General features: G+C 43.5%; 1 protein-coding gene across 2 annotated transcripts in view; it reads right to left on the reverse strand.

The window, feature by feature from the left end:
* Positions 1 to 27,236, reverse strand: part of kdm5a (lysine demethylase 5A) — a 323,208-nt gene that overhangs the window by 139,795 nt on the left and 156,177 nt on the right. The window lies entirely within an intron of this gene.

The following is a 27,236-nucleotide window of genomic DNA, read 5'->3' on the forward strand; positions in this document are numbered from 1 at the left end:
CTCATACTTTTCCAAACTCCAGCAGATGCAAGCCTAGCTGGTCCAACCTTTCATTATAAGGCAACCCATCCATTCCTGGTATTAGTTTAAAACCTTCTTTGAACTGTTTCCAATGCATTTACATCCTTTCTTAAAGGAGGAGCCCAATACTGTATACAATACTCCAGATGTGGTCTCACCAGTGTTTTGAACAACTAAAGTATAACCTCTCTACTTCTATATTCAATTCCCTGTGCAACAAACAATAACTTTGTATTAGCTTTCCTAATTACTTACTGTACCTGCATATTAACTTTCGCAATTCATGCATGATGACACCAGGTCCCATTGAATCTCTGCAATCTCCCACCTTTTAGATATGCTGCTCTTTTATTCTTCTTGCCAAATTGGACAATTTAACATTTGTCCACATTATTCCCCATTTGCCAGATCTTTGCCAATTAATTTAACCTATGAGCCTTTTGCGGGAAGCCAACCGTTGTTTTATAATTTTTATAACATTTTCTACAATGTATTTGTACCAACGTTTTCTCACAGGATGAATCATGCTGATGTTTCACTTGTGCTGAGGTTTCATGTTACAACATGCTGGGATGTGCTGCTTCTCAGCACTGTGATCAGCTAACTTTGGTACAGACCACTAACTCATGGACATTGCACGATCAGAAGTCAGAACCAATTTGTGTCAACACCACTGCAAATGTGTTTAATTAACCAATGAATGTAAATGGGCGTTCTCTGGAGTGATGTATAATAATGACTGTGTAAGACAGAATAGAAGAAGACTGGTAACAAAAGAAGGAACTCCTAATAAACTTGTACCAGACCACAAGCAAATTCTTGAACCTAACAATTCTGGCATTGTCGGCAGGATCACTGATTGAATTTGACTTGAGGGGCATCGACGAACCCATTGGCACCGAGGGGAAAGAACCCCTCTTAACAAAGGTTCTTCTCCATTATGCGACTCTCAGTTGGCTGCTCGCATGATTCCACATTTGTCTGACACCTGGTCTAGATATTTCGGTTCGAGACCCCCATTGAGTGCACTCCTCGGCTAAAGGATAGCCTACGGTCATTATTTGACTCCAACAGCTGAAGACTTCACTAGTACTCAGAGTTGAGGATGGCAGGAAATAGGAATAAAAGTAAAATCTATTAGAGAAGGGCGACAGTACTTATCTGAATGTAACAGAGAAAAAGATGATGCATCAACTGAAAGAGTTGGTAGAATAGCGGTTCGATTTAAAGAAAACATGCTTTAAAATTAAATAAAAGTATGGTGCCTCCAAGGGATAATGAGCCTTGGATGATATTAGGCGAGCGTGGGGTAAAGCCGAAAGGTTATCCAGCAAGGACCACATTCGCTGTTCCCTTGTCGTGATGAGACAACTCATGCTACAAAATTAAACTATCAGACGTGTAGAGTCAGATCAAAAGGGGCTCCTGGATCAATTAGCCGCAGTTTGTACCTCTTTGAAGGAGGAGAAACAGGAATGTTGGAAATTTGCAGACGAGGTTGTGATTCTGCGGCACAGTAAGCCTCTATCAGTACTCATTCCCAGAATGTCCCCTATTCTGGAATGAAACAAGCAAGTAGTACGGGCAAAACAGCTAAAAGTCTTTGGAGGCAAAGCGTCTTCTGAGGAGGAGGAGGAAGAGGAAGTAACACCGATGAAGCTTTTCCCCCTGAAATATAAGAGGGTGAAGATTGAGTCTGAAAGAACAACAGATGGAGGTGGGGTCAGTTGTACCCACAACAAATATGGTAACATGGCAGTCCGTATACCAGCAGACTCAGAAAAGATCGATAAATGGACTAAAGAAGTAACTCACCCTAAGAAAAGTGGAGCAAAGAAGTGGGATACTTTGAAGCGACTAAAAGGAATTTATGGGCTTCACCCGTTGGACAGTGTACAGATATTATCCTTTATGGTTCCAGAGAGGCAAAGTGGAACGTTAATGACGAATGTCTTGGAAGCACTGAGGGTTAATAAAGAGATGGAACGAGATCCGACTGTGGTGCATGGTGTACACGCCAAGTAAAACGGACCGGAGTAAAATAGCGTTGTGTCAACAAAAAGCGAGTGAAGTAGTATCGGATTATGAAGAACAGTTCAGGACGACTTGGCTTGAGCACTCGGGCATTCAGGAACTAACAGCAGAAAACATAGATACAAGTACATTGGTGCCATTAAAGTCAGCGTCTGTGGATGGCCTGAAGCTGGAATTATCTAAAACGTTGAAGGCTAACAAACCTAATTGAGAAGAAGGAGGCACCACCTATATTAACTGGTTACATACATTAGTCAATGAGAACGGGATATGATTGTGAATGTCAGAACCGCGCAAGTGACAGTGTGTTCGTCAAACGACAGACGGTCAGTATCATAATTGTGGAAAGGAAAGCCATTGGGCAAAAACATGTCAAGCACGGGAACGAGATAGAGAAATGTAGAATGGGAATCCTGAGAAGAATGCTAAAGACGAACCAGACAGATTAGTAGAGCAATTTAAACAGCTCACTGCCCGACTGCAGGAAGCAGCTCTGCAAGTGGCAAAAAACGAGTAGATCCTACCCTCACTTCACCACTGTTGGCTCTTTTGCAACAACGAGCCAACGGCCTTTATGTGAATGGGAGCATAGGCAAAGAATCAATGAATTGTTTATTGGACACCGGAGCAGAGTTAACATGTATAGCCAAGGATCAGTTACCACAAGTTTCCCTATCAGGCAATAAGATGTGGGCGGAGGGGCGGGGAGAGAACGACGAATACGTAAGTGTTGGACAGTTCCCCTGGCATTACAGCTGGGTCCACACAGAATTGAGATGCCTGTGTAGATGGGACGGTTACCCAGGTCCTCCTGGAAACGAGCGTGCTTACCCAGGTGGACTCACTCATCTTTGTGTTTCTCAAAGGGAAGGTCAGGCTCCTGGAGAAACACGAACTGAGGGAACAGCCTATTTGGCTAAGACAAGAATGATCGTGGACTGTTACACATGGACCCAGTAGCCTTCACCGGGACCCCTCCGCCCTGCACTCGGTAGTATCCCATTAGCCAGACATCTATAGATGGGATCCTGCCCCTTGTGAACCAATTGGTGGAAAGGGGAGTATTGATTAAGACTCAGTGTTTCCAACAGTCCTGTTTGGCCAGGGAAGAGAGCAAATGGAACTTGAAGGTTTTCGACAGATTACAGGAATGCTAATCAACAAGTGCATCAACTAACCTCCTTGGTGGCCGATCCTTCAACCATCTTTAATGCCCTATCACCGGACCACAAGTCGTTTTCAGTAATCAAAATGGCAAATGGTTTTTGGTCTCTTCCCCGAGCACCTGAGGTTCAGCCTTAGTTTGCTTTTACAAGAGACCAACACCAGAACACATGTACTAGGCTCCCTCAGGGATTCCACAACAGCCCACAGTTTATCATATGGTTTTGTAAAATCACCTTTATGAGATGCCGCAGACGAATTCAATTATCATCCAACGTGTAGATGAAGAACAGCACAAGAACAATGCGGGGGCTTTGTTAGACGACTTGCACCAGAAGGGCCATAAGGCCAGCATTGATGAAGCCCATATTGCTCAGGAGGAAGTTGTTTATTTGGGTCAGAAGGTATCCCAGGTCAAGAACGAGGTAACTCGGCATCAGATTGCTGCTATACAGACCGCCAAGCAGCTCACCACCGTCCTGGAATTAAGAGTGTTTTTGGGCCTTTGCAACTACAATCAATGCAGGGTAGATTCATACAAACAATTGGCACAACCGTTGATGGACCTCCTTAAGGAGAAACGGGACTTGAAGGAAGAAATAGAACAAAATAAGGGACAAAAACAGACTTTTCAGCGGCTGAAGTAGGCTTTATGTACCGCTCCAGCATTAGGAATCCCCGATAACAGAAAACCCTTGATCTTGTTTGTGCTTGAGAAAGGAGGATATATGACCTATGTACTCACCCGGGATTATGGTGATAGGTTCTAACCAGTAGGATATTATTTGGGAAAACTGGATAATGTGGTCCAAAGATGGGGGGCATGCTTGTGGACAGTGCAGGCCACATGCATGGCAGTCAATGCAATAGTGGGTGCAGTCTTGGATCAGAAGCTTATCGTCAAACGCCCTCATACAGTTCATACTTTATTATCAATGAATCGGGTCTCTCAGATCACCAAACCAAGATGGATGAGGTGGACGACAGTATTGGAAGCACCCGACATTGAGATCATGAAGGGAAGCCTGGTAAATCCGGCTATCTTGCTCCCAGAGTCAGAAGAGGGAGAGATTCCCCATGACTGTGTGGACTTGGGACAAGAAATGGAGGAAATAAGCAGAACTAAGAAAGGAGCCTTGGAGAACCTTCATTTGTTGAGAATGGAGTCCGGAAAGCAGGTTGGGCTGTGACCAACCTCTACTCGGTGGTTGCTAAGGGAAACCACCCGTCAGGGACATTTGCACAATAAGGAGAGTTGCAAGCCCCAGTGGAAGCTTGTAAAATAGCACAAGATCAAACTGCCAATATACACACAGATTCTCGATATGCTTTTGGAGTAGCTCATAATTTTGGGCAATTATGGCGACACCGTGGTTTTCTCACAGCAGCAGGAATTCCGATTAAACACAGGCAGGACGCGAAGGATTTATTGGAAGCCATGCTGTTGCCGAAAGTAGTGGCTATTTTGAAATGCGAGGCACACAATCGGAATAACACCGAGGAGGCCAGAGGAAATGTCTTGGCGGACGAAGCAGCCAAAGCAGCTGCCAGAATACAATCTGGGAATGCAAAGATCCGCGAGCTTTTGAAGGATCACTCCCTTCAGGATCTCCAGATATCATCCCAAATGCAACACAGCTGTACCCGACAGGAAAAATGGGCATGGATGGAGAAGGGGGCGAAATTATATTGAAACGACTTGTGGCGACACAGTGAGACAGAAAGACCAGTAACCCCTGACACTCTGATGCCCTACTTGGCACAACAAATTAATTCCTGTGGACGCCTAGGATCCAAACAGGCAACAGCGCGATTTCAGCACAGCTGGCGGGATGTGGTTTTAAAGGTTTACTCAGGCTGCAGTGGATCTCTGTCTAATCTGTCAAAGGAATAATGTTGGAACCAAGGTGCAGGTACCACAACTAAAAGCACCCACACCTCCAGGACCATTTCAGCACTTACAAGTGGACTATGTTTCACAGCCGCCGTGCCAGGTGTATGCAGACGTTTTAGTTATAGTGGACAAATTCTCTAGATGGATGGAGGCAACTCCTACACATCGCGCCACCGCCGTGCACACAGCGAAGGTCCTCTGTAAAGACTATAATACCTCAGTGGGGTCTGCCTGTTAGTATAGACTCAGATTAGGGCACACACTTTACAGGGACTGTCTGCCAGGAGGTTTGTCGCTTGCTAAACATGACCTGGAATTTCCACTGTCCTTATCACCCAGAATCGTCAGGACAAGTGGAGAAGACAAACCGCACGTTAAAGAATCGCCTCTCCAAATAACATCAAGAGGGTCTGAAATGGCCCCAAGCACTTCCCATAGTATTGTGCAGTATGCGAGCAGCCCCAAATGAAACCACCGGGCTGAGCCCTTTTGATGCCAATGTCCTTGCCAGGAACCCTTGACCTCCGGACGGCTGACTGTCACATGATGAGCAATTCCATCATGACATATTGTCTAGCACTAACCAAAGCTGTAGATTCTGCTTCCCAACAGGTTGCTGCTGCTTCGGAGATACCACCCGAAGGCGGACATGACATTGTTCCAGGCGAGTGGGTGTACATCAAGAAACCTCAACATGAACCACGTGACGCTAAGTGGGAAGGTCCCTACCAAGTTCTGCTTGTCTCTCAGTCCGCAGTGTAAGTCAAAGTCAAGAAAACGTAGATCCATGCATCACATACCAAAAGGGCTCCACTAGAGAGAGAGACTAAGTCTAGACACTGTTAATTGATTGCCAAAATGATTAGGCCAATGTGTTCGTCAATATCATGTTTTTCCATATCCATTCTCATGTTCTTAATTTTACTATTTTTTGAATCCAGCGAGTCCACCATGCGAGGATACCCAGTACTCCCCTAGGGAATTACAGGTTAATACTTATCAATACATGTCCTATACCTATGCTAAAAACCTTAATCTCTCTAAATGTTGGATCTCTTCACATATTTCCCTCCATGGACAAGGGGGGGTGCCAATAAGAGGCTTCCCACTCAACATCTCTGAACTCATATCTTGGTGGTGTTTCAATAATGGAACCCGTTCCCCTCTCACCCTTGGGTACCAATTGCTCATCCTCAGATGTATTGCAATTATATTGGCTTCCACATTGGTTGGTATCCTTTCTTTAATATATCCTGCGAACCACCCTCATGTGAGCTTCATATTAAAGGTCTACCAAGAGCCCCATGGTGTTTCCAGTGTGATGGCAATAATGACACCATGTTGGGACACTCTACTGATGCTATCATAGTTTGCGTCCCGAATGGCACATAGTTGGTCTTGTTACCGGACCCTCTCAATGAAACCAATTAGATCTGTGGTGCATATCCATGGTTATCTGCATAGTGGCGTGGATCATGCTACCTTGGCTCTGTTATCCCTTACATCTATCATCCTCTTTACCCCCTCTCCTGCAAGGAAAAAGACTAACACGGAGATAGCCTGCTTCCAATGGTATGGCACAGCCAAATTGGCCAGGGAAAGTGTCAATGTGGCCTCTGTCCTGGGGAAGGTAGCTAATGACACCTTTTCAGTACTAAGATGGAGATGGTAGCTATTTGCATGGTAGCCCTCCAGAACTGTACGGCGTTTGACTTTGTCTTAGCAGCCAAGGGGGGGAATGTGTGCTTTTATCAGCTCTGAATGTTGCACCTATATATCGGACAACTCAGAATCCAACACTGATTTGGCTGAGCAAATCAAAAAGGAAGTCAAGAAATTCAAACAACTTCCATCATCTACCCTATGGAGCTGGGCTTCAGGATGGTTGGGTTCCCTGGGAACATCTATAGTGTGTTTTTCTCATTTTTTAAAATTGATTTTGTATCTCATTTTTGTGGTCATTAAATATTGTTGCAAACGAGCTATGGTGAGGCTTCGGCGTTCGCGAAGTTTCTCCCTGTCACATCGGTCCCCCCTCCTGTTGGCCCTTATGTCGACGCTCTTCTATTGAAGGCTGCTCCAGGAAAAGGGTTGGGACCATTCAAGATACAAGAGAATGCTTTGCAATATTTGCTCTTGCTTGCTTAATTTTTCTTCTGTGGAGTGTCAGGAAGAATTAAAGGAGGGACTGTGGGAAGCCAACCGTTGTTTTCATATATAATTTTTATAATATTTTCTGCAATTTGTACTAACATTTTCTCATGGGATAAATCATGCTGATGTTTCACATGTGCTGAGGTTTCATGTTACAACATGCTGAGAGGTGCTGCTTCTCAGTGCTGTGATCAACTAACCTTAACAGGGACCACTATCTCATGGACAGTGCACGATCAAAGGTCAGAACCAATTAGTGTCAGCCACCTCTGCAAATGTGTTCAATTAACAATGAATGTAAATGGGCATTCTCTGGAGTAATGTATAATAATGACTGTGTAAGAGAGAACAATAAAAGACGACTTGTAACATCATGCAAGACAGAGAAGGAACTCCTTATAAACTCGCACGCTTGTACCAGGCCACAAGGTGTCGGTGAATTCTTGAACCTAACAATTTATAGAGTCCATATGTCCTCTGCACAAGTTATTTGGGTCATCAGCAAACTTAACAACCATACCGTTGGTCCCTTCATCCAAGTAATTCAGAGAAATTATAAAAAGCTGAGGTTTCAGCACTGATCCCCGTGGGCACACCACTCATTACATCCAGCCAAACAGAAAAAGACCCATTTAAGTAGACTCTTCCCTTTTTGGCTCCAGAAGATGCTGTTTTTTAAAAATAAATTTATGGGATGTGGGTGTTGCTGGCTGGGTCAGCATTTACTGTCCAACCCTAATTGCCCTTGGACTGAGTGGCTTTGTTGCAAACTTGAGTTGGTAAAGATGTAAAGACACTCGAGGGAAAAACAATTTTGTGGTCCCTTTAAAAGCTGGTTTTGGTTTCAAAGCTTGGAGCTTTAAAATGCAAATTACATACTGAATCCAAGCTGAAACATTTGTATCCAAGGCCAGACAACAGAGTTGTCTTGGAATAGGCTTCAGGCATTTGAACGTTTGAATTTTGCCCCAGGCAAAACCTACCAAGAACCTATAAGATGTGAATTTGATGGTGTTGAAAAAAAATCAGACCAATCCTGTTGCAGGAAAATTTATAGGTTATCACAGGTATAAAAGAGTGCAAGAGGGAAAAACGGGAGTTAGCAACTGTCGCTTCTTCAGCCTAGAGGGTGAGAGCAGCTCTCCACCCTGCCAGCTTTATATATCCTTTAAGAGAACACACCATCAAACCAACGAAAGGTACTAAATCAGAAAGAACTCTCAGAGAAATAAACCAAGAAACTCCAGAAGATTCCGAAAGACACAAAACCTGGTTGTATATTTTTTTTGAGTGTGTCTAAATTCTATAGTTTTTGTGAATGAATTGGCAATGTATTTATTTGAACAGAATTCCAGCAGAATCTTATTTTATTTGGTACGTTACCCGTTTAGTTAAATAAATAAATTGTTAAGTGTTCATCTTAAAGTGAGTATTTCTGTTAGTTAACCACTAAATGCTACTGAAGGACAGTTCACCTTCCTACACACTTTTAACAGATTACGAGGCAAGGCATTCTGCTTTAGACAATTCGGCATTACGTCTTGAAAGGGGAACAACCAACAGCTTGCTCGACCATTTCAGAGGACAGTTAAGTGTCAACCACTTACATAGAATCATAGAATACCCTCAGTGCAGAAGGAGGCCATTTGACCCATTGAGCCTACATCGACAACAATCCCACCCCGGTCCAATCCCCATAACCCCGCGTATTTACCCTGCTAATCCCCCTGACACTAAAGGGCAATTTAGCATTGCCAATCAACCGAGCCTGCACACTTTTGGACTGTAGGAGGAAATTGGAGCACCCGGAGGAAACTTCACAGACACGGGGAGAATATGCAAACTCTGCACAGACATTGTTGAGGGTTTGGAGTCAGATGTGGGCCAGACCAGGTGAGGATGGACATTAGTGAATCCGATGGTTTTTTACAACAGTCGACAATGGTTTCATGGTCATCATTAGGCTTTTAGTTTGAGATATTTTATTGAATTCAGGATTTTATTGTGGCAGGATTCAAACCTGGGTCCCCAGAGAATTACCCTGGTCTCTGGATGATCAATCCGGTAACAATACCACCATACCATCTCCTCTCCTCTAAGAAACTATCCCATAAACACTCTTATGAACTCCTCACCTAGGCTACCTTTTCCCATCTGATTTATCCTGTTTATGTGGAATAGAGTTCATGATTATTTCCTTAACTTTCTGACAATCTCCCATGATTTCTTCTTTTATACTCTGCCCTATCACATGGCTACTGTTAGGAGGCGTGTGCATCATTCCCATAAGGGACTTGTCTTTATCGTTTCCCACCTCAACTCATATTTCAGTTACAACTATTAGATCGTACTTTCCAGCTGTGTTCTTATGAATGATACATGTATTCAAAACAGAACCTATAGTTCTATCCTTTTATTATTTTTGTAATCGCTAATCTTACCTACTAATGTGCTCTTTGCTTTGTACACTCTTATCGTTTCCTGTCATTGTCTGTTTATCATTTCCCATATTAAAACCTCTCTCTTTTGCCTTGCCTCTACTTTCTGATTTAGTTTATTTATTAGTGTCACAATGTTAGCAGGCTTACATTAACATTGGACCACATCTTAGCCAGGCCCACCCCTACCCTCTCCTGTAACTCCATGCATTTACCCTGCTAATCTCCCTAACCGACACATCTTGGGACACCAAGGGGCAATTTAGCATGGCCAATCCACCCAACCCTCACACCTTTGGACTGTGGGAGTAAACTGGAGCACCCAGAAGAAACCCAAACAGGCATGGGAAAAACGTTCAAACTCCACACACACAGTCACCCAAGGCTGCAATTGAACCTGGGTCCCTGGCGCTGTTAGGTGTTGTTAAAACTCTTGCTGTTAGGCAGCAGTGCTAACCACTGTACCACCTTGCTGCCCCACCTTTACAAAGTATCCCCTTCCTTCCACTACATTGCAGTGTCTGCAGTTTGGCCTCCAGCTTAATGACTCTGAGCCAAAACACCAAGTCACAAGCACTTACTGCAGACAGGTTTGCCTTGGATCACACTGGCACCCAAGAGCTCCCACATACAACAGCTATAACACACCTCCTGTGCCACCATCATTGTGTCATTATTAACTACTTAAATCATTTTATTCAATTAACTATGTTCCTTTTTGAATGCATTTTATCAACTTTACCATCATACTTTTTAAACCTTAGGAACAGAACAGAGCTCAACCACTAACCAGATACTCAGCCACAGCTAGCTTCTACCCCTGTAATTACAGCAACAACAAATTATTAAAGGGTGAAAATTAAAACAAAAAACAAATGCAAAGGAGCACACATTTTTCCTCCTAACCAGCTCCCTTAATTGCCCAGCTCCAGCACTCTGTTCAAAGTCACAGTCTGTCAAATCTACAAAGGGGTCTGCTGTCTGGTTCATCATGTTTGCGTCAGCTTATTAATAAATTATCCAATAGTTTTACCCCCTTACTGTTTCCCCAAAGTATTTTTGGCCAAGTTAAACACTTGCCCAACTCCCTTTTGAAATTTATTGCTGAATCTGCTTCCACCACCCTTTCAGGCATTGCATTCTTCATCATGACATTTTGTTACATGCAAAAAGTTCTCTTTATCGCATTTTTTTGCCTGTCACCCTCTAGTTACTAACCCTCTTGATAGTGGGAAAGGTTTGTACCCATGTATTTTATCAAGAATGCTCAAAGCTCTGAATAAACCTTCCCCTTAATGAAGCTCCTCTGGTTTCTCAAATTGCAGTTCCCCCATCATGGTAAATATTAATTGCAAGATTTTTACATTCTCCAAATGCATGGTGTCCAGAACTGGACACAGCAGTCCAGTTAAGGCCTAATCAATGATACAGTCATAGAGTCATAGAGGTTTACAGCATGGAAACAGGCTCTTTGGCCCAACTTGTCCAGGCCGCCCAGTTTTACCACTAAGCTAGTCCCAATTGCTCACATTTGGCCCATGTCTCTCCGTACCCATCTTACCCATGTAACTGTTTAAATGCTTCTTAAAAGACAAAATTGTACCTGCCTCTACTACTGCCTCGAGCAGCTCGTTCCAGACACTCACCGCCCTCGGAAAAAATTGTCCCCTTGCATTCTTTTGTATCTCTGCTTGCTCATCTTAAACGTATGTTTTCTAGTTTTAAACTCCCCTATCTTTGGGAAAAGATGTTGATTATTTACCTTATCTATGCCCCTCATTATTTTATAGATCTCTAGAAGATTACCCCAAAACCTCCTATGCTCCAGAGAATAAAGTCCCAGTCTATCCAGCCTCTCATAACTCAATCCATCAAGTCCCGGTAGCATTCTAGTAAATCTCTCCTGCACTCTTTCTAGTTCAATAATATTCTTTCTATAATAGGGTGACAAAACTGTACACAGTATTCCAAGTGTGGCCGCACAACTTCAACAAGACGCCCCAACTCCTATATTCAATGTTCTGACCAATGAAACCAAGCATGCCGAATGCCTTCTTCACCACCCTTTCCACCTGTGACTCCACTTTCAAGGAGCTATGAACCTGTACCCCTAGATCTCTTTATTCTATATTCTCCCCAACACCCTGCCATTAGCTGAGTAGGTCCTGCCACAATTCAAGCTACCAAAATGCATCACCTCACATTTATCTAAATCAAACTCCATCTGCCATTCATCAGCCCACTGGCCCAATTGATCAAGATCCCATTGCAATCCTCGATAACCTTCTTCACTGTCTACCATGCTATCAATCTTGGTGCTATCTGCAAACTTACTAACCATGCCTCCTAAATTCTCATCCAAATCATTATGAATAACAAAACAGTAGACCCAGCACCTCGTTTGAAAAACAACCACCACAACCACCATTGGTCTTCTGTTGTCAAGCCAATTTTGTATCCAATTGGTTACCTCATCCTGGATCCCATGAGATTTAACCTTATGCAACAACCTACCATGCGGTACCTTGTCAAAGGCCTTGTTAAAGTCCATGTGGACAACATCGACTGCACTACCTTCTTGGTTCCCCTTCAAAAAACTCAATCAAATTCATGAGACATAATTTTCCACTCACAAAGCCATGCTGACTGTTCCTAATCAGTCCTTGCCTCTCGAAATGCCTGTAGATCCTGTCTGTCAGAATACCTTCTAACACTTACCCACTACAGACGTTAGGCTCATCGGTCTGTAGTTCTCAGGCTTTTCCCTGGAGCCCTACTTAAACAAAGGCACATTTGCCACCCTCCAATCTTCAGGCACCTCTCCTGTGGCTGTTGATGATTCAAATATCTCTGCTAGCACAATTTCCTCCCTAGCCTCCCACAACAACCTGGGATATACTTAATCAGGACCCGGGGATTTATCTACCTTGATGCACTTTAAGACTTCCAGCACCTCCTTCTCTGTAATATGTAACTCCTCCTATTTATTGCCCCAAGTTCCCCAACATCCATGCCTTTCTCAACAGTAAATACCAATGAGAAATATTCATTTAGAATCTCATCCATCTCTTGTGCATCTGCACATAGATGACCTTGTGGATCCTTAAGAGGCCCAACTCTCTCCCTATTTACTCATTTGCCCTTTGTGTATTTGTAGAAGCTTTTTGGATTCTCCTTTGCCTTACCTGCCAAAGTAACCTCGGGTCCCCTTTTTGCCCTTCTGATTTCTCTCTTAACTCTACAGCTGCACCCTCTATACTCTTCAAGGGATCCACTTGATCCCTTGAAGATGAAAGTTAGTTCTTACCATACTCTTATCACCTTGTTTACCATTTTAGGATCTTCTGGTAATTGACACAACCAGAGAACTGTGCATTACAACAGAATAAGCAGTTGTCAAGATCCTGAGAACGTTCAATGTGCCTCACCAGGGCCTCAATATCCCGAGTCATCCAGGGTTCCCTACTTCTACAAGTCTTGCCCTTCTCTCTAAAAGGAATGTGTTTACCCTGAACCTCGGTTAACACACTTTGAAAGCTTCCACTTATCAGCCGTCTCTTTGCCTGCCAACAGACTCCCCCAATCAGCTTTTGAAGTTCCTGTCTAATACCATTAAAATTGGCCGTGCCCCAATTTAGAATTTTAACTTTTGGGCCAGATCCATTAATTATCCATGGAATTATGCTCCCAAAGTTATCCCTCACTTCTGTCACCTGCCCCTTCCTTACTTCCCAAGAGAAGGCCAAGTTTTGCCCCCTCTACTAGTTGGGCCATCCACATACTAAGTGATAAATTCCTCCGGAATACACTCAACAAATTTCTCTCCATCCAACCCGCTAATGCTATGGCTGTTCCAATCAATGTTGGGAAAGTTAAAATCCCCAACTATTACCATCCTATTTTTCTCGCAGCTATCTGTAATCTCCTTATATATTTGCTCCTCAATTCCCCGCTGATTATTTGGGGGCCTGAAGCACAATGGTTTAGCGTAACTTATTGGCTTTTGTGCTCTATGCCTCTCTGCCAAATTGCCATTTTTTTAACGAAATAAAAACAGCCTCATCAACGTACAAAATCTTTCAAGGTGCCAGTGTATGTACACCCCAGGTCTCTCTGTCCCAGCATTCCCTTTAAAACTACATAATCTAGTTGATTCCCGAGTGTACGTGGGGCAGGGACTTGCAAGTTAAGTAATCTGGCCACGCCACAGAAGCCAGGATAGATTTAATTTGCAGATTTAGTTGCTCTGGTCCAGAATCACCATAATCTGAAAACCTCAGTGTTGTTCAAATATTCAAATTTCATTGCCATTCTCAAAAAAGCAGGTCAATCAGCAGCGAACTTTGTCACAGAATTTTTCAGTTTTCAGAACATTGATTTTGGGGCAGTTTTAGAAGATATATTTAGAGATAGGTTGGTTTGTGGCAATAATGAGGCCAGCATTCAACGTCAGTTGTTAAATGAAGCCACACTTGAAGGCTCTGGAAATGGCTGCCAGCAATGTTAGATATATTCAGTCGACTAATGGTCGCGCCCAGGCAGGGGGTACTGCACCAAGTACAGAGAGAAATTGAGGCAGAAAGGTGAAAGCAGTGGAGTATTTTAGATGTGGAGGGCCACACCATGCAAGTCATTGTAAGTTGATAAATGCGGTCAGACACCGAAGCAACAAGAAGAGACACTTAGCGAAATAATGCAGGGATGGGAAAGGCAAGGCAAAGGCTGAACAAAAACATTTAAATTTGAGGAAGCCTCAAGCAGCGACGCACCACATGGAAAGCTTGGAGCAGGCAGAGGAGCATACTTTCAACATGTTTAATGTGAATGAAACACAAGCTGAAACTATTTATAGTACAGTGGTGATGGATGGAAAGCAAATCAAGATGAAGGCAGACACAGGAGCCTCGACATCCATAATTAGTGGAGACCTACAAGTCAACATGGGACTCCATCCAAGCACCAACCCTTACTCCGGCAAAAATCAAACTTTGAAAGTCCATATTACGTATAATAATCAAGAAGCAAGGGTTTGTGGTCAAAGGGAAGGGGCCAAGTTTTCTAGGGCATAACTGGGGTGAGATCACGCACATGAAGGTTACGAAGGATTTTAAGTATCCGGATGCACTCAGGAACGAACTGTGTACATTGCGGAGTTGTATGTAGATTCTCAGGCTACTCATTGCTTTTTCAAACTCAGAACAAGTGCCCTATGCAATGAGAATATGGAGGAGTTGAAACAGCTGTACAAACTTGGAATCATTGAGCCTGTTCAGTTCCAATCATTAGTGTCTTTAAAAATGATGGGTGTGTGGTGACTACAAGTTCATCATTAACCAGGTTTCCAAGTTAGATGCTTACCCATTACCTGGGGCAGAAGATTTGTTTTCAACTCTTGCTGGAGACAAGGTGTTTTCAAAACTGGACATGAGCCATGCACATCAACAACTTTTGTTAGAAAAAGATTTGAAGCAGCACATGACCATCAACACGCATGAAGAATTGTTCAAGTACAATTATTTGTTTTTGCATATCCTGCAGTCCACGATCTTTCACAGGACGATGGATAACCTGTTGCAAGGCATTCCACAACTTGTAGTCTACTTGGATGACATCTTAATTGCAGGGAAGAATGAGGAGGAGCACTTCAGTAATCTGGATCAAGTTTTAAAAAGGTTTTCAAAGGCAGGACTGCATTTGAAGAAGAGCAAGTGCATTTTCCAGACACAAGTGTCGACTACCTCGGCCACAGAATCACGACATAAGGCCCATCTCCGGTGGAGGGGAAAATTGAAGCCATTAAGGAAGTCCGGAGCCTGGGGATGTGTCAGAGCTCAGGTCTTTTTTGGGCTCATGGAAAATTTTTGTCACAGGGCAGGGAAAGACAGGCTCATCGAGTCGTCACCCATTAATGGATTTGCCAAGTAAGGTATTATGCTCTCCTGAGGCAATTTTCTTACTGGAGAAACTGGCACATTCTCCAGTGAGTATGAAGCAGATTAAGAAGTGGACGTACAGACGGAGATCCTATTCTGCTGCAAATTAAAAGATTTCTGAAGCAAGGATGGTCAACTATCATAGACGATTATGAGTATTATGAGTCGTGACCTTATGTGAAACATAGGGATCAGTTAAGCATGCAGGATGGATGCATACTGTGGGGGTCAAAAGTGGTCATTCAGCCCCCTGGTTGTTTGCAAGTCATGGATGAAATTCATGAGGCTCATCCAGGTGCTTCTAGAATGAAATGTCTAGCCAGGTCATATATTTGGTGGCCTAACATCTGGACTTGGAGAACACAATGAAATCCTGTTTGACATGTCAGATAAACCAGAGATGGCACCACCAGTGCCACTTCATCCTTGGGAGTGGCCTGATAGCCCGTGGATAGCCCAGACTGCATGTGGACTCTGCAGGATCTTTTATAAACCACGTGTTTGATTGTGGTAAATGCGCATTTGAAATGGTTGGAAGCGCATATCATGAGTAATATTACAGCTCCCATGACAATTGAGAAACTTCTTCAAATTTTAGCAACTCATGGTCTACCAGGTTTGTTTTGGATAAAAGCACCACAGTTACAAGTGAATTATTTCAGAATTTATGCCAAAGAATAGTATTCGTCATGTGCATACTGTGCCATTTCATCCAGTTTCGAATGGTTTGGTGGAGTGAGCTGTTCAACTCTGATGGAGAGTTTGAAGAGAATGGTAGGTGATCTTTTGAGTACAAAGCTCTCCAGATTTTTATTCCCTGCCACATCACACCAGAATTCACAACTGAGCTCTCACCAGTGGAACTGTTTGATAGCAGACTGAAGTCTCATCTGGATCTGCTTCATCCAGAGTTCAAGAGCAAAAGTAAGCAGGAGACAAGAGAAGCAGAAGGAAGAATACAGAGAGGCAGTTCAAACCAGATGATCAGGTTTACATTAGGAACTTTGGTAGTAACCAGAAGTGGTTACCATGAATAATTTTAAACCAGAGTGGACCAATATCTTGAATCGTGAGACTGCGAAACAGAAGAGTTGTTGGCAGACACAAAGATCATATTTGTGTACATTGTGACTCAGAGTCAGGAAAAGTTTCAAATAACATGGCACAAAGTAATGCTGCTGTGGGCATTCACTACAAAGTGGTTCCTGTGTTTCCAAGTGACTCACCTGAAGAAGGGGCTTAGAGCTCCAAAAGCTTGTGTGGCTTTTGCTACCAAATAAACCTGTTGGACTTTAACCTGGTGTTGTTAAACTTCTTACTGTGTTTCCAAGTTTGCCAGTTGACTCTGCTGGGGTAGTGGAAGTGGAACATTCATTTACAGATTCTTAATTTACCTTTTCATCTATGATTCCAGATCAACCGTTACAAGATTCACCCATGGTTTGCGTAGGTCACAAGACTCATAGAACATAGAACAGTACAGCACAGAACAGGCCCTTCGGCCCATGATGTTGTGCCGAGCTTTATCTGAAACCAAGATCAAGCTATCCCACTCCCTATCATCCTGGTGTGCTCCATGTGCCTATCCAATAACCGCTTAAATGTTCCTAAAGTGTCTGACTCCACTATCACTGCAGGCAGTCCATTCCACACCCCCAGCCACTCTCTGCGTAAAGAACCTACCTCTGATATCCTTCCTGTATCTCCCACCACGAACCCTATAGTTATGCCCCCTTGTAATAGCTCCATCCACCCGAGGAAATAGTCTTTGAACGTTCACTCGATCTATCCCCTTCATCATTTTATAAACCTCTATTAAGTCTCCCCTCAGCCTCCTCCGCTCCAGAGAGAACAGCCCTAGCTCCCTCAACCTTTCCTCATAAGACCTACCCTCCAAACCAGGCAGCATCCTGGTAAATCTCCTCTGCACTCTTTCCAGCGCTTCCACATCCTTCTTATAGTGAGGTGACCAGAACTGCACACAATATTCCAAATGTGGTCTCACCAAGGTCCTGTACAGTTGCAGCATAACCCCACGGCTCTTAAACTCCAACTCCCTGTTAATAAAAGCTAACACACTATAAGCCTTCTTCACAGCTCTATCCACTTGAGTGGCAACCTTTAGAGATCTGTGGATATGAACCCCAAGATCTCTCTGTTCCTCCAGTCTTCAGAACCCTACCTTTGACCCTGTAATCCACATTTAAATTAGTCCTACCAAAATGAATCACCTCACATTTATCAGGGTTAAACTCCATTTGCCATTTTTCAGCCCAGCTATGCATCCTATCTATGTCTCTTTGCAGCCTACAACAGCCCTCCACCTCATCCACTACTCCACCAATCTTGGTGTCATCAGCAAATTTACTGATCCACCCTTCAGCCCCCTCCTCTAGGTCATTAATAAAAATCACAAAGAGCAGAAGACCAAGCACTGATCCCTCTGGCACTCCGCTAGCAACCTGCCTCCAATCCGAAAATTTTCCATCCACCACCACCCTCTGTCTTCGATCAGACAGCCAGTTACCTATCCAATCGGCCAACTTTCCCTCTATCCCACACCTCCTCACTTTCATCATAAGCCGACCATGGGGGACCTTATCAAACGCCTTACTAAAATCCATGTATATGACATCAACTGCCCTACCTTCATCAACACACTAAGTTACCTCCTCAAAAAATTCTATCAAATTTGTGAGGCACGACTTGCCCTTCACGAATCCGTGCTGACTATCCCAGATTAATCCACATCTTTCTAAATGGTCGTAAATCCCATCCCTAAGAACCTTTTCCATCAATTTACCAACCACCGAAGTAAGACTAACCGGTCTATAATTACCAGGGTCATTTCTATTCCCTTTCTTAAACAGAGGAACAACATTCACCATTCTCCAGTCCTCTGGCACCATCCCCGTGGACAGCGAGGACCCAAAGATCAAAGCCAAAGATTCTGCAATCTCATCCCTTGCCTCCCAAAGAATCCTAGGATACATTTCATCAGGCCCAGGGGACTTATCGACCTTCAGTTTATTCAAAACTGCCAGGACATCCTCCCTCCGAACATCTATTTCCTCCAGCCTATTAGCCTGTAACACCTTCTCTTCCTCAAAAACATGGCCCCTCTCCTTGGTGAACACTGAAGAAAAGTATTCATTCATCACCTCGCCTATCTCTACTGACTCCATACACAAGTTCCCACTACTGTCCTTGACCGGCCCTAACCTCACCTTGGTCATTTTTTTATTCCTCACATAAGAGTAAAAGGCCTTGGGGTTTTCCTTGATCCGACCCGCCAAGGACTTCTCGTGTCCCCTCCTAGCTCTCCTAAGCCCCTTTTTCAGCTCATTCCTTGCTAACTTGTAACCCTCCTCACTGATTCTCATATCGTTGAGGCACTACTTTTGTTGTATTTCTGTCCTGATATAGGAGAGTGAAATTCAAGGGGGGGGAAAGAAGTGTTAGAGTGTTCTTATGAGCCTTTCTCCTATGTAATTGATGAGGGTTCTGAGCATGTGCGGAGGACTTTTCAGTCTGCAAAGGAATGATCTGCAAGCAAGGCCTGTTTTACTCATGCTCCTGTTTTCATAGTTTTGCTGTTCTGCTAAGTTGCTGTTAAACTTTGTTATTTATTTATATAAACACGATCATTTTTGAACAATGCATCAGGCTATCTTATTTGTGGTCTCAAGTTACTACAAAGGGCAAGAGCTCAATATTGTTCTTTTTATTCATTCATGGGATAAGCACGTGCTGGCGAGGCTAGCATTTATTACCCATTCTGAATTGTCCTTGAAAACGTGATGATGAACCGCCACATTGAACCATTGCAGTCCACGTGTTGATAGGAAAGGAGTTCTAGAACTTGACCCAGTGATAGTAAAGGAAAGGTGATATAGTTCTAAGTCAAGATGGCATGTGGGGCTTGGAGGGGGAAATATGCAGCTGGTGTTTCTGTGTGTTTTTTGCCTTTGTCCTTCTAGTAGTGGTGGTTGTGGGTTTAGAAGGTGCTGTTTAAGGAGCCTTGGTGAGCTTCTGCAGTGCATCTTACAGATGGTACACACTGCTACCACTGTGCATTAGTGGTGGAGGGAGTGAATACTTAAGTTGACAAATGGGGTGCCTATCAAGAAAGCACCTTCTATAGTCCTTAACACTGCCATTAACACTTCCTTTGTCTTGTGCCCTAAACATCTCTTTGCAATTTCTCCTAGCTCACACTTATCACTGACCTTTGGCCACCTCCTCCTATACATTATAAAATCCATCTCATTTCTCAGTCTCTTCAGCTTACTTGAAACATTAACTCTGTTTCTCACTCCACAGATGCCAGACCTGCTGAGTTTATCCAGTATTGTTGTTTTTTAATCAAACAGCCTGCTTTGTTCTGAATGGTGCCAAGCATCTTCAGTGTTGTTGGAGCTGCACTCATTTGGGAAAGTAGAGAATATTGTATAATACTTCTGACTTGTGTAAGTAAACAGCCCACAAGTGAGAAGTAGTAACAAAAAAACATTTATACAAGAGCAAAGAATAATGGAGATCCCATGGACTGGGAGAGATCAAAAATGCAACAAATGGTAAAAGAAGTGCTCAGAGCTAAGAGCAGCAAAAGGGGAATACAAGGAAAACCTTTCAAGGACAACACAAACATATGAAGTAAAAGAGGGTGACTAAGGATATTGGGGCCCTGTTAAAGACAGGCAATATAATAATTTGAAATCAGTAAACAGCAGACTTGCTACAAAGCTACTTTGTGTGGTTCTACCATTGGTAGATAAAGATAAAGTTAAGGGGAGGAACTTACTGGTTTGAATAGAAGTGTAAAGAAATGAAAAAAAAAACCAAATGAAATTAAAGATGGACAAATTTCAAGGATCCAACAGTTGCCACCCTCAAATATTTAAAGTTTGTTGATGTGTTAGCATGCTCTCCGAAAACACAAATTTAGTAGCTTCTCCTCCAATTGGAAATCTGACAGTTACAATTCATTATTTTAAGAAATGTGGAAAGGGATAAGTTAGGAATTGCAGACTTGTTAGTTTGTCAATTACAAAAAACGTTATTGGGGAACAGAGCGACTTAGCATTTGGATAAATTGGAGTTAAGCAGACAAAGTCATCATGGACAGTAAAAGGACCTAGTTGTATTTCTTACGAGGTAACTAATCGCTAAATAAATCCAGTAGGGATTCATGGGGAGTTCCAGATTTTCACAATTTTGTTAGTTCCTAAACAAAGGAGTAAAGAACAAAAGTGAAAGAAACTGGAAATTGAATTCTCAGAGGTTTAACTGCAGACAATTGCTGAATTTACATCGCTTTGATATGTATTTTAACCATCAACAAACAATCCATAAAAGCTTTTGCTCATCCCACACAGTCTTTCACACCATAACAGGTCTTAATATTCAAATGCTAGCTGTCAGGTGATCAATGGCTACATCTTTCGAATGTTCAACCTCTAAACAGGTGTTTCTCTTAGTGGAACTGAATATATATCTGAGTTGGTGACATTAACTTTAATGGCATAGTAATTAAAATGAGTCAAAGTTCAATGTGGTAAAATAGTTCATCCAATTTTCAAGATAGTCTAGTTGTGTATAGCTCTATATGCAAGATTAATATTTAATTTAATCTCACATGATAAATGGTTTTGCTTTCTTTTTACTTATAAATAATTTCTGGATTTGTATTGCAGCTAGAAATAGTAGAATGGTTAAATTTGTTAATTCCCAGGACACTTGAATTTACTGCATCAGGGTACAGCTGTGTTAACTGAACTGTTTGGCTTCTGCTGAAATTGCAGGTAGCGTGACTTATGTTGGTTTGGTGAGAAGCTAGGAGTTCAAATAGAGAAATTAGCAAAAGCTAGTGAATATGTACAAAAATAATTATCAGGGCCAATGGAATTATTTCCCTTTAGGGGCTGGAATACCAAGGGGTAGAGGTTACGTTACAGATGTACAGAGCTACAGTGGGACCCATCTGGAGAAATGAAGTCACTTCTGGGCACTGCATCTCAGGAAGAATATAGTGGCTCCAGACAAAATTCATGAGATATCTCGGCTAAAGCATTAAAGATTAAAGTTTTAACAACAAAGGAAATACTGGTGGATCTTCCCTCAATTATGGAGGAATAAGGTGTTGTCTAATGGAGGTGCTAAAGATTATTGGAATACAACCCACCCTTTTCACAATACCGTTCAACACTGCTATCATGAGCCATGAGAAACCTAGTTTGTAATTCTTGTCAATAATGACTAACATCTTTGTGATTAACCGTTTATATTCTCCGAGTCATAGAGGTTTACAGCATGGAAATAGGCCCTTCGGCCCAACTTGTCCATGCTGCCCTTTTTTTTTAAAAAACCCGTAAACTAATCCCAATTGCCCGCATTTGGCCCATATCCCTCTATACCCATCTTACCATGTAACTATCCAAATGCTTTTTGAAAGATAAAATTGTACCCGCCTCTACTACTACCTCTGGCAGCTTGTTCCAGACACTCACTACTCTGTGTGAAAAAATTGCCCCTCTGGACACTTTTGTATCTCTCCCCTCTCACCTTAAACCTATGCCCTCTAGTTTTCATAGAATCATAGAAACCTTACAGTGCAGAAAGAGGCCATTTGGCCCATCGAGTCTGCACCGGCCACAATCCCACCCAGGTCCTACCCCCATATCCCTACATATTTACCCGCTAATCCCTCTAACCTACGCATCACAGGACACTAAGGGCAATTTTAGCATGGCCAATCAACCTAACCCGCACATCTTTGGACTGTGGGAGGAAACCGGAGCACTCGGAGGAAACCCACGCAGACACCAGGAGAATGTGCAAACTCCACACAGACAGTGACCCAAGCCGGGAATCGAACCCAGGTCCCTGGAGCTGTGAAGCAGCAGTGCTAACCACTGTGCTACTGTGCCGTGGGGAGTTTTTAGACTCCCCTACCTTTGGGAAAAGATATTAACTATCTAGCTGATCTGTGCCCCTCATTATTTTATAGACCTCTATAAGGTCACCCCTCAGCCTTCTACGCTCCAGAGAAAAAAGTCCCAGTCTATCCAGCCTCTCCTTATGACTCAATCCATCAAGTCCCAGTAGCATCCTAGTAAATCTTTTCTGCACTCTTTCTAGTTTAATAATATCCTTTCTATAACAGGGTGACCAGAATTGGACACAGTATTCCAAGTGTGACCTTACCAATGTCTTGTACAACTTCAACAAGACATTCCAACTCCTGTATTCAATGTTCATGAAAAGGTTTACCAGGATGTTGCCTGGTATGAAGGGTATTAGCTATGAGGAGAGAGTGAATAAATTGGGATTGTTCTCCCTGGAAAGACGGAGGCTGAGGGGCGACCTGATAGAAGTTGATAAAATTATGAGAGGTATACATAGAACATAGAACATAGAACATAGAACAGTACAGCACAGAACAGGCCCTTCGGCCCACGATGTTGTGCCGACCTTCATCTGAAACCAAGATCAAGCTATCCCACTCCCTACCATCCTGGTGTGCTCCATGTGCCTATCCAATAACCGCTTAAATGTTCCTAAAGTGTCTGACTCCACTATCACTGCAGGCAGTCCATTCCACACCCCAACCACTCTCTGCGTGAAGAACCTACCTCTGATATCCTTCCTATATCTCCCACCATGAACCCTATAGTTATGCCCCCTTGTAATAGCTCCATCCACCCGAGGAAATAGTCTTTGAACGTTCACTCGATCTATCCCCTTCATCATTTTATAAACCTCTATTAAGTCTCCCCTCAATCTCCTCCGCTCCAGAGAGAACAGCCCCAGCTCCCTCAACCTTTCCTCATAAGACCGACACTCCAAACCAGGCAGCATCCTGGTAAATCTCCTCTGCACTCTCTCCAGCGCTTCCACATCCTTCTTATAGTGAGGTGACCAGAACTGCACGCAATATTCCAAATGCGGTCTCACCAAGGTCCTGTACAGTTGCAGCATAACCCCACGGCTCTTAAACTCCAACCCCCTGTTAATAAAAGCTAACACACTATATGCCAATTGGGGGAGAGGTCATTATGATGCGATTAGGCAAGAATTAGGGGGCATAAGATGGGAACAGAAACTGTCAGGGAAAGGCACTGATGAAAAGTGGAACTTTTTCAAGGAACAAATACTGGGTGTCCTTGATAGGTATGTCCCTGTCAGGCAGGGAGGAAATGGCCGAGTGAGGGAACCGTGGTTCACAAAAGAGGTGGAATGTCTTGTGAAAAGGAAGAGGGAAGCTTATGTAGGGATGAGGAAACAAGGTTCAGATGGCTCGATTGAGGGTTACAAGTTAGCAAGGAATGAGCTGAAAAAGGGGCTGAGGAGAGCTAGGAGGGGACATGAGAAGTCCTTGGCGGGTCGGATCAAGGAAAACCCCAAGGCTTTTTACTCTTATGTGAGGAATAAAAGAATGACCAGGGTGAGGTTAGGGCCGGTCAAGGACAGTGCTGGGAACTTGTGTATGGAATCAGTAGAGATAGGCGAGGTGATGAATGAATACTTTTCTTCAGTGTTCACCAAGGAGAGGGGCCATGTTTTTCAGGAAGAGAAGGTGTTACAGGCTAATAGGCTGGAGGAAATAGATGTTCGGAGGGAGGATGTACTGGCAGTTTTGAATAAACTGAAGGTCGATAAGTCCCCTGGGCCTGATGAAATGTATCCTAGGATTCTTTGGGAGGCGAGGGATGAGATTGCAGAGCCTTTGGCTTTGATCTTTGGGTCCTCACTGTCCACGGGGATGGTGCCAGAGGACTGGAGAGTTGCAAATGTTGTTCCTCTGTTTAAGAAAGGGAATAGAAATGACCCTGGTAATTATAGACCGGTTAGTCTGACTTCGGTGGTTGGTAAATTGATGGAAAAGGTCCTTAGGGATGGGATTTACGACCATTTAGAAAGATGCGGATTAATCCGGGATAGTCAGCACGGATTCGTGAAGGGCAAATCGTGCCTCACAAATTTGATAGAATTTTTTGAGGAGGTAACTAGGTGTGTTGATGAAGGTAGGGCGGTTGATGTCATATACATGGATTTTAGTAAGGCGTTTGATAAGGTCCCCCATGGTCGGCTTATGATGAAAGTAAGGAGGTGTGGGATAGAGGGAAAGTTGGCCGATTGGATAGGTAACTGGCTGTCTGATCGAAGACAGAGGGTGGTGGTGGATGGAATATTTTCGGACTGGAGGCAGGTTGCTAGTGGAGTGCCGCAGGGATCGGTGCTTGGTCCTCTGCTCTTTGTGATTTTTATTAATGACTTAGAGGAGGGGGCTGAAGGGTGGATCAGTAAATTTGCTGATGACACCAAGATTGGTGGAGTAGTGGATGAGGTGGAGGGCTGTTGTAGGCTGCAAAGAGACATAGATAGGATGCAAAGCTGGGCTGAAAAATGGCAAATGGAGTTTAACCCTGATAAATGTGAGGTGATTCATTTTGGTAGGACAAATTTAAATGTGGATTACAGGGTCAAAGGTAGGGTTCTGAAGACTGTGGAGGAACAGAGAGATCTTGGGGTCCATATCCACAGATCTCTAAAGGTTGCCACTCAAGTGGATAGAGCTGTGAAGAAGGTATAGATAGGGTGAACAGTTGAAAGCATTTTCCCTGGGCAGAAATTACAATTACAAGGAGGCACAAGTTCAAGATAAGGGGGGGAAGGTTCAGTGGAGATGTGCGGAGGAAGTCTTTTTACACACAGGGTGGTGGGGGCCTGGAATGCACTGCCAAGTGAGATGGTTGAGGCAGCTACATTAGCCACATTTAAGACTTACCTTGATAGGCATATGAACAAACGGGGAATAGAGGGATATAAGCGGTTGGTTTAGATAGGCAAATGTGATCGGCACAGGCTTGGGGAGGTGCCAAAGGGCCTGTTCCTGTGCTGTACTATTCTTTGTTGAACGATGGCCATTTGATAGGGTAGATAAACTATTTCCTATGATGGGGGAGTTCAGAACATAGTGGCATAACCTTAAAAGTTAGAGCGAGGTCATTCATCATGATGATGTCAGGCCGCCCTACATCATACAAACCTGTTCCCACAAAAAAAGCATGGACTCCCAAAACTTGACCTCTGGATGTCAAAAAGCAGTCAGAGCAGGAACAGGCTTGTGTGTTGTGCGCATTATGTTCAGCATAGAATGTGGGTGGCCAACCACAAGAGTAGAAAGGGGAAGTGTTCAGGGTGTACATCACATTTAATTAGGTACTCTGCACTGGATGCTGCCGGAAGTAGCGACAGACTGCACTAGCAGTAGAAAGGCAGTCCTTGTGGAGATTCCATAGTCAGAGAACTCTGCAGAGGGGAGGGTGTGAACCAGAAATTGTGTACATATTGGTGTACTGACCAACGCTTGATGGTACAGTTTTCCGACACCTTCCATCACTCTGCAGATGGCTGAATGTAGATCAGTGCAGTAGTGATTGTACAGAGTGGATCTGCCCCACTTTTTATGATGTGGAGATGCCGTCGTTGGACTGGGGTAAACACAGTAAGAAGTTTAACAACACCAGGTTAAAGTCCAACAGGTTTATTTGGGAGCAAAAGCCACACAAGCTTTCGGAGCTCCAAGCCCCTTCTTCAGGTGAGTGGGAATTCTGTTCACAAACAGAGCTTATAAAGACACAGACTCAATTTACATGAATAATGGTTGGAATGCGAATACTTACAACTAATCAAGTCTTTAAGATACAAACAACGTGAGTGGAGCGAGCATCAAGACAGGCTAAAAAGATGTGTATTGTCTCCAGACAAGACAGCCAGTGAAACTCTGCAGGTCCAGGCAGGCTGTGGGGGTTACAAATAGTGTGACATGAACCCAATATCCCGGTTGAGGCCGTCCTCGTGCGTGTGGAACTTGGCTATCAGTTTCTGCTCAGCGACTCTGTGCCGTCGTGTGTCGTGAAGGCCGCCTTCACTGAAATAGCATTGAGCCTTCCCCTGGAATGGTGACATTGGGCACTCACTGGTTCTCCAACCAGAGGACACAGTTTCATGTCGCTTCAACTCTCAAGGTGTGAGTAAGGACATGGCCAGAGTTTTGGATAACCTCAAATTAATGGAGTGTACAATGTGGGAGGCGAGCCAGGAATGCATTAGAATAGTCAAGTCCAAAGTAACAAAGGTATGGATGAAAGTTTCAGCAAAGGAGCTCAGGTGGGGCGAAGTCCAACAGTGTTTTATAGGTGGAAATATGTTCTCTTAGTGACGATGCTTATATGTGGAAATTCACCTCAGAGCCAAATATGACATTAAGGCTGTGAACAGTCTGGTTTAACCACAAACAGTTGCTAAGAGGTATGGAGTCTGTGGCTAGGGAACATATGACAGACTTCAGTCAATTCAATACAAGCCAAGAGCTATAGAATCATAGAAACCCTACAGTGCAGAAAGAGGCCATTCGGCCCATCGAGTCTGCACCGACCACAATCCCACCCAGGCCCTAACCCCATATCCCTACATATTTACCCACGAAACCCTCTAACCTACGCATCTCAGGACACAAAGGGCAATTTTAGCATGGCCAATCAACCTAACCAATCAACATCTTTGGACTGTGGGAGGAAACCGGAGCACCTG

Source organism: Mustelus asterias, chromosome 9, assembly GCF_964213995.1.
Source record: "Mustelus asterias chromosome 9, sMusAst1.hap1.1, whole genome shotgun sequence".
Taxonomy (NCBI): domain Eukaryota; kingdom Metazoa; phylum Chordata; class Chondrichthyes; order Carcharhiniformes; family Triakidae; genus Mustelus; species Mustelus asterias.